The 12,120-nt window shown below is 48.7% G+C and overlaps 1 protein-coding gene across 1 annotated transcript in view; it reads left to right on the top strand.

Annotated features, from left to right (window-relative positions):
- SCOC (short coiled-coil protein) overlaps positions 1-12,120 on the top strand; it is a 163,027-nt gene that overhangs the window by 66,484 nt on the left and 84,423 nt on the right. The window lies entirely within an intron of this gene.

The raw sequence follows: 12,120 nt of genomic DNA, 5'->3' as shown, positions 1-12,120 counted from the left end.
TTGTGCTTATGACAACTACAACAAATTATTACCCCTAATATTAGTAGGCCTATTTTCACCATTGGCATCAGTATTCTACCTACAAAACTCTTTCCTACATTAGAAAACCAACTACCTCTAGAGGAGAGACCATCTGTAAGTCTCTCCCATGCACTATCAACCTCCAGTGGTTTGAGTTCTTTTTCCAAATGTGTAATATTCCTTACATACCCCTTAATTTCACCACTTTTATCAGGTATATAAGTGCAACAATGTTGCGCTTTCAACATTCTGCAGACTCCGCCCTCTTTTGCCAATAATGTACCAAGAGTAAGTTGATTTTGTAAGATCATTGATCTGATCGCAACCAATTTGGTATTGATCATCAAGATTCCTCCAGCAGTGTCAGTCGATAAACGATCCACCACTGTAGACAGTTTGCAAATTCTCTGTGTATTCAGAAATACTCCCACTGTAGGTATCAATGCACTAAATATATCACCTACTATTTCTGCAAAACTAGCTCTTTTACTACGTATTAATCCATTAGTTTCTTCATTGCTTCCAGTGATTTTATTTACATGATATATCTTTGGGAATACTATTCCAAAATAACAGCTCCCATACCAATGATCTGGCAATTTGTAATATGCCCTGTTTCCACATATAAAATAAATTCCAGGAAATATAGGTTCAGTTCCATCTTTGAAACCCCAACCCCCAATTACCTTATAATTGTGTTCACACTCACTGGAACCAATGAATATATTGTTATAATAACTGGTTCTTTCTCTGTGGAGACAGAGTTTCCCTTTCTTTTCAAAATCCAGCAACATAGCAGCGTGAGTCTTGCCATTTGAGGTGAACTCTACATTTTCAGCCCATTTAGGGATTTTATGGTTCTTGTCTTTTGCTTTTCTTTGGAAATTCTCTCTCCTTTCCTCAACCATATTTAAAAATATTTTTTCTTTTTCATGTAATAAGCATGTTAAATAATTCTTGTGTGCTTCAGTTATATCTATTATACCCATAGTTAGAAAATGTTCACCCATATAACTAGTTACATCACTCTTAGTATGTACAGGATTCAGGTTACTTCGTATAGGAAGTTCAGAAAATATCACATCTGAGTTAGAATACTGTACGGGTCCTTTCTTATAAAATAAACTAGCTAATATACTACATGACATACCATATGTTAGGGGTAAATGGTGGTAAGTCACGCCTTCGGCTACCGATGTAGGTAACTTTATACAGACATAGCAATTTCTTATTTCCATAGCTTCTACATAGTGTACTAATAGGTTAGCAAATACATTTAAGTGAGCTCTATTCTTAATTCTAGTATAATGTAACCCTTCCTCATCTGATGCTTCTAATTCTACCTTCTGTTGTTTAATGCTAAGTCATTTTTCTTGTGTATCTATTTTTCTAGGTGTATCTATTGTTTCAGGTACATTAGTGTTATTCTTTATGTCTCTACTTATTATATAAGGAATAGCTACTGTCAGTCCTAACCATACTATGAGTACTATCACTATACTACATATGCATATTCTACAGCATGTTTTTAAACAGTTTCTTTTCTTTCTTCCATTAACAGTATGATCAGCCATTGCTGACTAGGGAGACTTAACCCCTCTTTGTAACCTTTACACAGTCTTTTATAATGTGTACTTTCTTTCAAGTTGGTCTCACTTCTTCATCAGTCTGATCAGCAAATAATTTGTCACCACTTTCGTCATTTATTTCTAAGTGTTTGAAATCTTCAAGGATGACGTAAGCCCATTCAGGGCCTCTGAACTTATTATTTAGTCTTTTCAGTCGTGGACTTCTCCTTCTTGGTTGCTCTGTGGAAGGCCCAGCCTGACTTGATATTTCATTTACTTGCTCTGGTTCTTCATTTATTGTTTTAAGGCGAAATTTCAATCTTTTGACAAAACCAGGCCACTTATCCCCTTTTCTGAGTCTTTTAGCTGGCACTGTGCTTTGGTTTTCTTCAATTGTTCTTTTATTCTCGTTCAGTTGTGTCACAATTTGTACATCTTCAACTTCTGTATCCCTCTCTATCTGACTTTTTCCAGGACTTGTTTCTGTTTCTTCTGCCTGAACACTAATCTGGCCTTGTTCAGGAGTGTGCTGAATTTGATTTTGACTTTGTTCGCCTTTTTCTTCCTGAACAAGTTTTTCTACAACTATCTAGTCCTGCTCAGGTAACTCGATCTCTTGTTCTTCTTCTTCCTGAGCCTCCGCCCTAGTACCTATTTGTCTCTCCTCAGACTCAGGAGCTTTGTCAGGGGAGGTGAATGTCTGAGTATACCAATCTCTCCTTATCTGATCCTCCTCAGAATTACTTTGATTTCTGTAATCTGAGTACGTTCATCTATTCCTGACTCATCCTCACTATCACTCTGTCTATCTAAATATGTTTGGCTTCTGGTTCTTATGATCTTTGCAGGTATGTCAACTACTGGAATCCAATCATCCTGACTGGTGCTCAGTTGTTCATCAGCTACTTCAGGATCGATTTCTTGAGACCCTTTAGCTGTGCAACCTTCGGCTTCAGTTTCATCAGGTTCAGTCACTCTTTTTGTGTGACTGGCATGGATCCAATTCGGAATTCCGTCATATTTTACAGCTGTGGTGGTGACCAATAGCACTTTACGTGGCCTTCCCCACCTTGGTGCTAGGCAATATTCTCCAGTATGTTCTTTTATCACTACCCAGTCACCGGGAATCAGATCATGTGCTGGAGTTGATCGTCTGGCGACAGCCTCTTCTCCAACCTGGTGAGAGATAGAACGCACTTGGTCAGCCAGTTCTTTACAGTACTCTAGCACTAAGTCATCAGATATATGTATTAATTTGTGTCCTGGTACCCATGCCTGCCTCATTGCTCTTCCCATTAGGATTTAATGAGGACTCAAGCCTGTTTTCTTATCTGGAATACTTCTGAGTCCCATCAGAACAAGAGATAAAGCATCAGGCCATTCTAATTTTGTAGATGCATATATTTTTCCCAATCTTGATTTGATTGCGCCATTCAGTTGTTCTACCACTCCAGAAGCATCTGGGCGGTATGCACAGTGCAGCTTTTGCTCCATTTTGAATGCTTCACAGATCAGACCAATTGTTTCATTATTAAAATGAGATCCTCGGTCTGATTCAATCGTTACTGGAAAACCGAAACGTGGTTTCAACTCTCTGAGTAGGAGTCTAGCTACAGTGATGCTATCGTTTTGTTTTGTAGGGTATGCTTCTTCCCATTTTGAAAATAGGCAGACACTGACAAGAACATATTTCATTCCTCGACAGGGTGGTAACTGGATAAAATCAAATTGTAGTCTTATGAATGGGCCTTCTGCTTTCCCAATCTTCCCAGGGCAAACTACAGTTCTATTACCAGGATTCATTTGCTGACAAATCAAACATCTTTGGCAAAGAGCTTTTGCTATGTTCCTGAACTTTGCATTAAACCATGATTGTCTGAATTGTCACAACATAGCATCATAGCATCCCACCTTAGGTGGGAATCTCCATGATACATCCTAGCAATAGGAGCAAGCATACAGTCTGGTAACATAGGTCTGCCATCAAGGTAAACAATAACACCATCTTCAGCCCTTCTCTGACAGCCTATCTTTCTCCATTCTTCCCTTTCCTCAGTTTCTACCTCATTCTGCAAATCTCTCACTTCTTCCCACGTGTTCACACCTTACAGCAACATAAGTTGGCAGCTGTTTCCACATGCAATAATTTTCTTATTTATTGCCATCTTATGTTTGGCACAGTGTTGGGCTAATTGGTCAGCATATCGGTTATCTGCTGTCACTTTGTCATTTCCAAATTGGTGAGCAGCACACTTGACCACAGCCACTGTTTCTGGTAATTGGATTGCTTTTAGCAAATCATTCACATAATTGCCATGTTTAATAGGAGTACCTGATGAAGTTAGAAACTCTCTCTGCATCCAGAGTTGGCCAAAGTCAAGCACAACCCCAGAGCCGTATTGGCTGTCTGTGTAAATGGTTTCTTTCAATTTTTTTCCAATTTTGCAAGCCCTTGCCAATGCAATTAATTCAGCTACTTGTGCAGACTTGACTCCAGGTAAGTAGGATGCTTCAACTGGGCCCCATAATGTACATACAGCATATGCAGCGCTCAAACCTCCTTCCTCATGTCGCATGCATGAGCCATCTGCAAATAATTCATGTTCTTAATCTATTAATGGTTCTACTCTTATGTCTGGACGAGGTTTGGTACAGTCTTCTGTCAGGTCGATACACTTATGTTTGACTTAATTTTTGACTTCTGCAAAATGTGATTCAGGCAACAGCGTTGCTGGATTCAAAATGTTACACCTAGCAATAGTCACATTTTCTGCACCTAAAAAAATTCGTTCATATTTAGTCAGCCGACTAGGAGTCAGATATTGGGTTTTGGTCCTTGTCAACAAAATCACAACTGCATGTGGGATGTATACAGTCACTGCATGGCCCATAATAATGGACTCACTTTGCTCATGCATGTTACAGCTACTGCTTTCAGACATCCTGGCAATACAGATGCCACTGGATCCATTGTGGCAGAAAAATATGCCACAGGCCTCATCAAACCATGGGTCTGGGTCAAGACTCAGAGTGCGCAATTGTCTCGTGTATCACAAAACAATGCAAAGTCTTTTGAATAATCAGGCATTCCTTATGCTGGAGCTGTACACAGACAATCGCGTTATTTTAAAAAAGATGACATGCTTTCATCATCCCATTCTACTGGGCCTTTTGCTCTTTTCTTTGTCATTTGTATCAATGATTTTGCCAGGACTGCAAATCCCACAATCCACTGCCTGCAGTAACCTACAACTCCATGAAACATTCTGATTTCTTTCTGGGTTCGAGGTAGATTCATGTTTATGATTATTTTGATCCTTGCTGTGGTAACCCTTCTGACACCCCTCTCGATCTGGTGCCTCAGATATTTCACTGATGTGGTGCAAAACTGTAATTTTTCAGGTGACACCTTAAGTCCTCCTTCACAGAAATGATTTAACAAAGCTATGGTATCTACTACACAGACATTTCGGGGTTTAGATGCCACCAATAGGTCGTCTATGTACTGCACTAGGACAGATTTTCCAGGCAGCACCAAAGATTCAAGGCACTTTTTCAAAATCTAATTAAAAATCAATGGACTGGGGGCGTGGCTAGCAGCCGAAGATGGCGGCAGCCTAGAAGGAGAGCTCCGTGTTGAAGGCGGCTCCCAGTTGTAATCCGAACATTTATCCGGCAATCTAATTACCCAGGCGGGTAGGCAGCGAAGCCCAGGACCAGGCGGCGGCGATTCGGATTCGCCGGACCTCAATCCGAGGTCAGGAACACCAGTTACTGTTGGCGCCCGAGCGGGCCTGTGGGCGACCGCCGGACCGGGAGGCACAGTGAACAACACGCCGACCGGAAGCGGCTTGAGGCAGGCAGCCATCCGCCGGAAACAACCGAGCGCGGAGGACGCCAGGGTACTCAGAGGCCGAGCCCTCCAGCATCAGTTACCGGACCGAGGGGGGCCGATCGGCCTGTCAGGAGGCTCAGCGGAGGTGAGGGGGACGCTCGAGGAAAGCGGGCTCCAGCGCCCGGAGCGACGACGGGGGAAGCTGACGCCGCCATTTTCAGTAGCAGCGGCCAGAGAGCAGAGTCTGGATGCGGAGGAACCGCGCTGCCACCGTGTGAGTACGGCGATCCCCCCCCCTGGCCGATCAGAGTGCCTGGCAAAGCGCACCAGACCCGAAGGACTCCCCGCCCAAGAACCGACAGGGCACCTCGCAGCGTAAAGACTTCTCTGGGTGCAACCCGGGCCCCCCCCCCCCCCCCCCGTTGCCATAAGGGGACCGAACACGGAATCTCCGGTGAGCCAGAGTCGCTGTAAGCGGTGGCGGAGGGGAGCAGAGGGAGTCCTGCGGAACGGCGACATTCGACGGAGTGCCCCATTGATGAGTCAGTGACCCGGCCGGCCACCACACACCAGGCACGTCCGCAAACTCATTGGGACGCCTCAAGAGGGCCACATTCCCCCCGTAGCCACAGCGGGAGCCCAGGGTAGACCCCCAGCGGCTGGCAGAGGACGATAGTTTGGCCCAGGCGAACCCAGGATGGCTGGCAAGGGGCATAAAGGCGGAACGTCACAATCACGCCTGGACCGCTTTGCCTATGAAAAACCCGGTTCCCCCTCCCCCTCGCAGGACGCCAGACCACAGGCGAGCAAGACGACCGAAGTGACCGGGGGCAAGAAAGCGACCATTGACGACGTCATGCGGGCCCTCACGCAGGTACAGGCCACAGTGGGATCGATCTCGGCCGAGATCACACTTATAAGGGCGGACTTCCATAAAATGACAGAGAAGGTGAACAATATGGAAGTTGTGACCAAGTCCCTGGTCGAGGACGTCTCGGAACTCCAGATTGGTATGGAACGCATCTCGAAGGAGAACAGAGAACTACGAGACAAGCTCGATGACCAGGAGGGGCGCTCGAGACGGAACAACATCCGTATTATTGGTGTGCCGGAATCGGAAGACACGAGGGCAATGGACCTCTATGTCGAGAAGTTGATCACGGACACTCTGAAGCCCAAAGGACTCTCCGCCTTTTTCACAGTGGAAAGGGCGCACCGGGTGCCGGGGGGACGCCGCAAGACGGGAACTAACCCCAGACCGATCATAGCGAGGCTCTTCAACTTCAGGGATCGGGATGCCATCCTACAGGCAGCAAGGAACTCACCCCCTATCAAGATCCAGAACGCGACGCTGGCATTCTTCCCGGATTACACGGCCGAGGTGGCGCGGAGAAGGCGGACCTTCTTTGAGGTCAAAAAAGAACTCAGAGCCAGGGAACTCCCATACTCGATGCTCTTCCCGGCCAAGCTTCGGGTCGTAGCGGACAACAAGACTTGGTTTTTTGAATCACCGGAGGCGGTGCAAGATTGGCTGGAGGGTTGGAGGGCGGCGGGCCCTCGTCGCTCGCATAGACAGAACAAGCACCGACCAGCTGGCCCCCGACAGGGCTCACAAACCAACGACGGAGATCTGGAGGTGCACTCCCCTTTATCCGACCATCAGGAAGACGAGGCAAACGGGGATCAGTAAGACACGGCCATGGTCCGACTGCCAGGAACATGATATGAACAGGAACGCTGCCTTGGACACTGGGCGGAGAGGCCTCCGCAGCTGAAGATGGGGGCCGCTGACCACGGAGAAACCTTCACTCCAGCGAGCAAGTACTATGTTAAGGGGTGGGATCAGGCACTCTGCTGAGTTGGGGGGGCGGGCAGTTCTGAGTCCGTTGAGCAGGGGGGCAGGGAGGGGGGGAGTTGGGGGTAGAAGGGGGTTTTTGTTCCTAGTTTCTACACGGGGTCAGGTTAGCTACGATGGGGTACACGAGTATAAGATGGTATGGTCACAATGCACCACACAGGGGCACTGCACAGGCCTCCTGGCCATCCCCGAGCATAAAGTCACAGGCCGTAGACCAACACAGGATGGGGGAGGACACTAACGTAGGGCATACATCCCCGCTACTCCTCATGTCCTGGAACGTAAGGGGCCTGGGCGACAAGATTAAACGTGGGCTGGTACTGCAGAGTATAAAGAGGCTGCACCCCGCCCTGGTCCTATTACAAGAAACGCATCTCACCGGCACAGCTACGAAGGCCCTAGACAGGAGAGGCTACAACATGATAGTACACTCTGGGTTCACAAAGGGGTCCCGGGGCTCCGGGATATTGATTCACCGCTCATCCAGGTTCATAGCCCAATCAACGGCGACAGACACACAGGGGCGCTTTGCAGCGATACACGGCCAGTGGGAGGGGAAGCCACTGAACGTGGTCTCGGTCTACATCCCACCAGCACTACACAACATAGCTTTCCCGGAACTGGGGAAATTCCTGTTAGATCTTCCTGAAGGGGAGCTTGTTATGGGGGGAGATTTCAATGCGGTGGCACAGGACTCCCTAGACCGCCACCCAACGCGCATGCGTACACCAGGGCCCTCCAAACTGCATGACTTCATGGAAGCACAGGGTCTAGTGGATGTGTGGAGGCGACTCCACCCAGATGATAGACAATACACATACCACTCAACAGTCCATGACAGCCTGTCAAGGATAGATTATTTCCTGACGTTGGGGGGGGGGGCTCCTCACTTTCGCTGACTCCCAAATTAGGCCGAGAGGGATCTCTGACCACTCCCCACTTACACTGACTCTGTTCAGTCAGAGACAATCCCGCAGACGGCTTTACCCGATTTACCCGGGTTACCTTAAAGAACCGGGCGTCACCAGGGCCTTGAGGAGGGGCACACGGTCCTACCTTGCAGAGAATGTGGGGTCCGTGGAGTCGCCCACTATTCTGTGGGAGGCCTACAAGACTGTCCTCCGAGGACAGGCGATCTCGGTAGTCGCACAGCACAGACGCACACAACGTCAGGAACTAACAGACCTAGAGGAACAACTGGAAAAGGCCACACGAGACCACGAGGGGAACCCGACTGGAGACACCCAACACGCACTCCGACTGGCCCAGCAGAGCCACACCGACTTTCTGCGCCGCCGAGTGCGGGACAATATGTCCGCGACAGCGAGCAGGATATACGACATAGGCGACAAGGCGGGGAAGCTTCTGGCGTGGTTGGAGAGGGCGCGGGGTGGCCAGCGGGCGATATTACAACTGAGAGACCCTCAAGGTGAGGTACACACCAGTCCGGCGCAAATAGTGGAACTCCTAGCTGACCACTTCCACTCCGTGTACTCCCCTGAATATGGGGTCACACGGGAAATGGTAGAACACTCCCTTGTGGGAGTGCCGACCCGCACTCTCTCCCCAGACCAACGGGACGAGCTCGACTCCGATCTGACGGAGGAGGAACTACAGGCAGCCATAGCGGCAATACACCCCGGGAAAGCGCTGGGCCCCAATGGTGTGCCGATAGAATGGTACAAACTCATGTCCGAGACACTGTCAGCACCATTGCTCGATATGTTTCAGGAGTGCCGGGCACGGGGACGGCTCCCCCCTGATCAGCGCACGGCCACGATAGTCGCAATACCGAAGCCCGGCAAACCCCCAGAGGAGTGCGAATCATATCGCCCGATCTCCCTCCTTAACGCCGAGAGTAAAATCCTGGCGAAACTGTTGGCCACCAGGCTACTGCCCCATCTAGGGCACCTTATACACCCGGACCAATCGGGCTTTATGCCACACCGCAGCACGGCGCTGAACCTGCGACGGCTGCATGGAGTATTGGCCCGAGCCCCGCAGCTGGAGGAAGCGGCAGCGGTACTGTCGCTTGATGCCAAAATGGCATTTGATATGGTGGAGTGGCGCTATCTCTTTGCTGTCCTGGAACACATTGGTATCGGCCCGACGTTCATATCGTGGGTCAGACTGTTGTACACCGAACCTATGGCTAGAGTAACCGCAAACGGATACATATCAAGAGAGTTCCCGTTGGCAAGGGGTACGAGACAGGGGTGCCCACTCTCGCCACTACTGTTTGCCTTGGTGCTAGAACCCTTGGCCACGATCCTCAGGACCACCCAGCTGCTGAAAGGTATACACTGGGAAGGTGGTGGCGAGGATAGGGTTTCCCTATACGCCGACGACATGCTCGTCTACCTCACGGACCTAACGACCGGTATCCCGGTCTTGCTGGCACTGTGTGAAAGCCACGGCACGGCCTCGGGTTATAAACTCAATTGGTCCAAATCAGTGATATATATGGTAAAAGGCGACCTTCCAATACTACCCGCAGATTGCCAACTACTCGTAGAACGCGTCACCTTTAAATACCTAGGGATATGGATTACAAGGGAGCACTCGACCTTCCTTGACCGGAATCTTAAGCCCCAACTGGACAAATTGAAGACTGATGTGCGCCTTTGGAAAAATCTCCCCCTAACACTGCTAGGTAGAGCGGCACTCTTTAAGATGCTGGCGCTCCCTCGCTTCCTCTATGTTCTGGAAAACACGCCGGCGGTGGTTCCCGTATCGTTCTTCCGTCAAGTCTCGGCCCAACTGTCCACTCTCCTGTGGGGGGACAAACCGGCCCGGGTCGCACAGTTGAAATTGACCAGGGACTGGTATAGCGGTGGGATAGCCCTCCCCAACCTTGAACTGTACTACTGGGCGGCACATCTCAAGGTGATTAACCAGTGGATCCACGCACCGCAAGACGACCCAGCGTTCAGGGCGGATAGACACCAACTAGGCTTGTCCACTCTGCTAGCCCCGCTCTATAATAAAGGGATGGTGAGGAAACTAGAGGGGCCTACCAAACACACTGTTGCCCTATGGCACAGGGCTCAGAGACGGCTGGGGTGGGAGGGAGTGATCACCAGGCTCACGCCACTATGGGACGCCAAGGCCCTCGGTAACCTGCGCAGCTCCAAGGGGTTCGACCAGTGGGACACCATTGGGATCTCCACGGTGGGCGATCTATGGACCAGGGAGGGTGTGCTCTCCTTCACGACACTAAGAGAACAATACAACCTTGCAGAGACCGCAACATATAGATACATACAAATCAGGCACGCACTCCTGTCGGTGCTAGAACCTGGCACGGCGCCTCCGGAGTCGGCTCCGTTGGAGGACCGACTGCTTACAGACTACATGGAGGCCGGGGCAACCTCCCTCACTTATCGGAAACTCATGAATAACCTGCCGGACCCCCTGGGGAAACTAAAGGGGTACTGGGAGGACGAGGTAGGGGACCTAGATGAGGCAGACTGGAACGCAGCCCTGGCTTCGCCCAGGGAGGCGGGTATTTCCACCCGATTCAGACTGATCCAGTTTAAAGTGCTACACAGGGTCTACTACACCCGCACGACACTGTATAAAATACATAGAGCAGAACACCCACACTGCCTGAGAAGATGCGGGGAGGAGGGCACACTATACCACACTATATGGACGTGTCCACATATACAGGATTACTGGCGGCGAGTCACGCGCACGATTGGTCAGACACTACAGAACCCATTTACACCAGATCCCAGGATCTGTCTCCTGAATGTCTGGGGCCCAACGGACCTTTCGTTGCAGGCAAAGAGATGGGTGGTCATAGGGGTAATGCTAGCGAAACGTGACATCGCAAAGAACTGGGGGGCACAAGAAGCACCGACACTGGCGCAATGGTGCAGAAATATGGATGTGCTTATGCTAACTGAGCGGGCTGTGTATCAGCAGAGACATAATCCTCGGAAATGGAACGGGATTTGGTCACCCTGGAACAAATTTAGGGGAGACCTATGTGAGCCCCTGCCCGAGGAAGGAGATGGGGACAGCTCAGAGGATGAAGAAGGCCTGGATTGAAGAGGGGGAGGGGGGAATGGACTGTGGGGATGATAGAGGGTACGGGACCATGGGCACTTACCCGCAGATGACCATACTGAAATGTATACTTGAACCGAGACCTGATAGTTGCATTTAGACATTCTAATGTTGATTTAGAACATTGCTAATTATTGACTTAACCCTGAAAGTAGCTAATTTAAGTTGGGGGGGTAAAATATTAAAAAGTTGCTCTACTGATTATGGCAGCGGAATGTTGACGCTGCATTGGGGATATAATGTACGTTACTGTATACCATGAGACAGCAACAACAAAAATAAAACTTTTTAAAAAAAAAATCAATGGACTTTCTGTCTATCCCTGAGGGACAAGGTTCCAGACATAGACATGGCATTCGAATTCAAATGAGAAAAGATACCTGCTATCTGGATGTAAAGGTATGGTAAAAAATGCATGGCATAAATCGATTACAGTGAACCAATCCGCTGCCCACGGTATTTGATATAAAATTACAGCAGGGTTTGGCACTACAGGACAACATTGGACAACAATTTTATTAATTTTGTGAAGGTCCTGTACGACCCTATATTTTCCACTCGGTTTCTTTATGCCAAATATGGGCGAATTCCATGGACTGCTCATTATTTCTTGCAAAATGCCTCTTTCAACCAAATGTTTTATTTCTGCTGCAACTCCTACTTTTATTTCTGGGCTCATTTTATACTGTTGAGTATTTGGGTAAACTGCACCTTCTTTCATTGTCACTTTTATTGGATCAACATTTGCCATTAATCCAACATCT

Source organism: Lissotriton helveticus, chromosome 2_1, assembly GCF_964261635.1.
Source record: "Lissotriton helveticus chromosome 2_1, aLisHel1.1, whole genome shotgun sequence".
NCBI lineage: Eukaryota > Metazoa > Chordata > Amphibia > Caudata > Salamandridae > Lissotriton > Lissotriton helveticus.
This window is presented reverse-complemented; position numbering and strand designations above follow the sequence as displayed.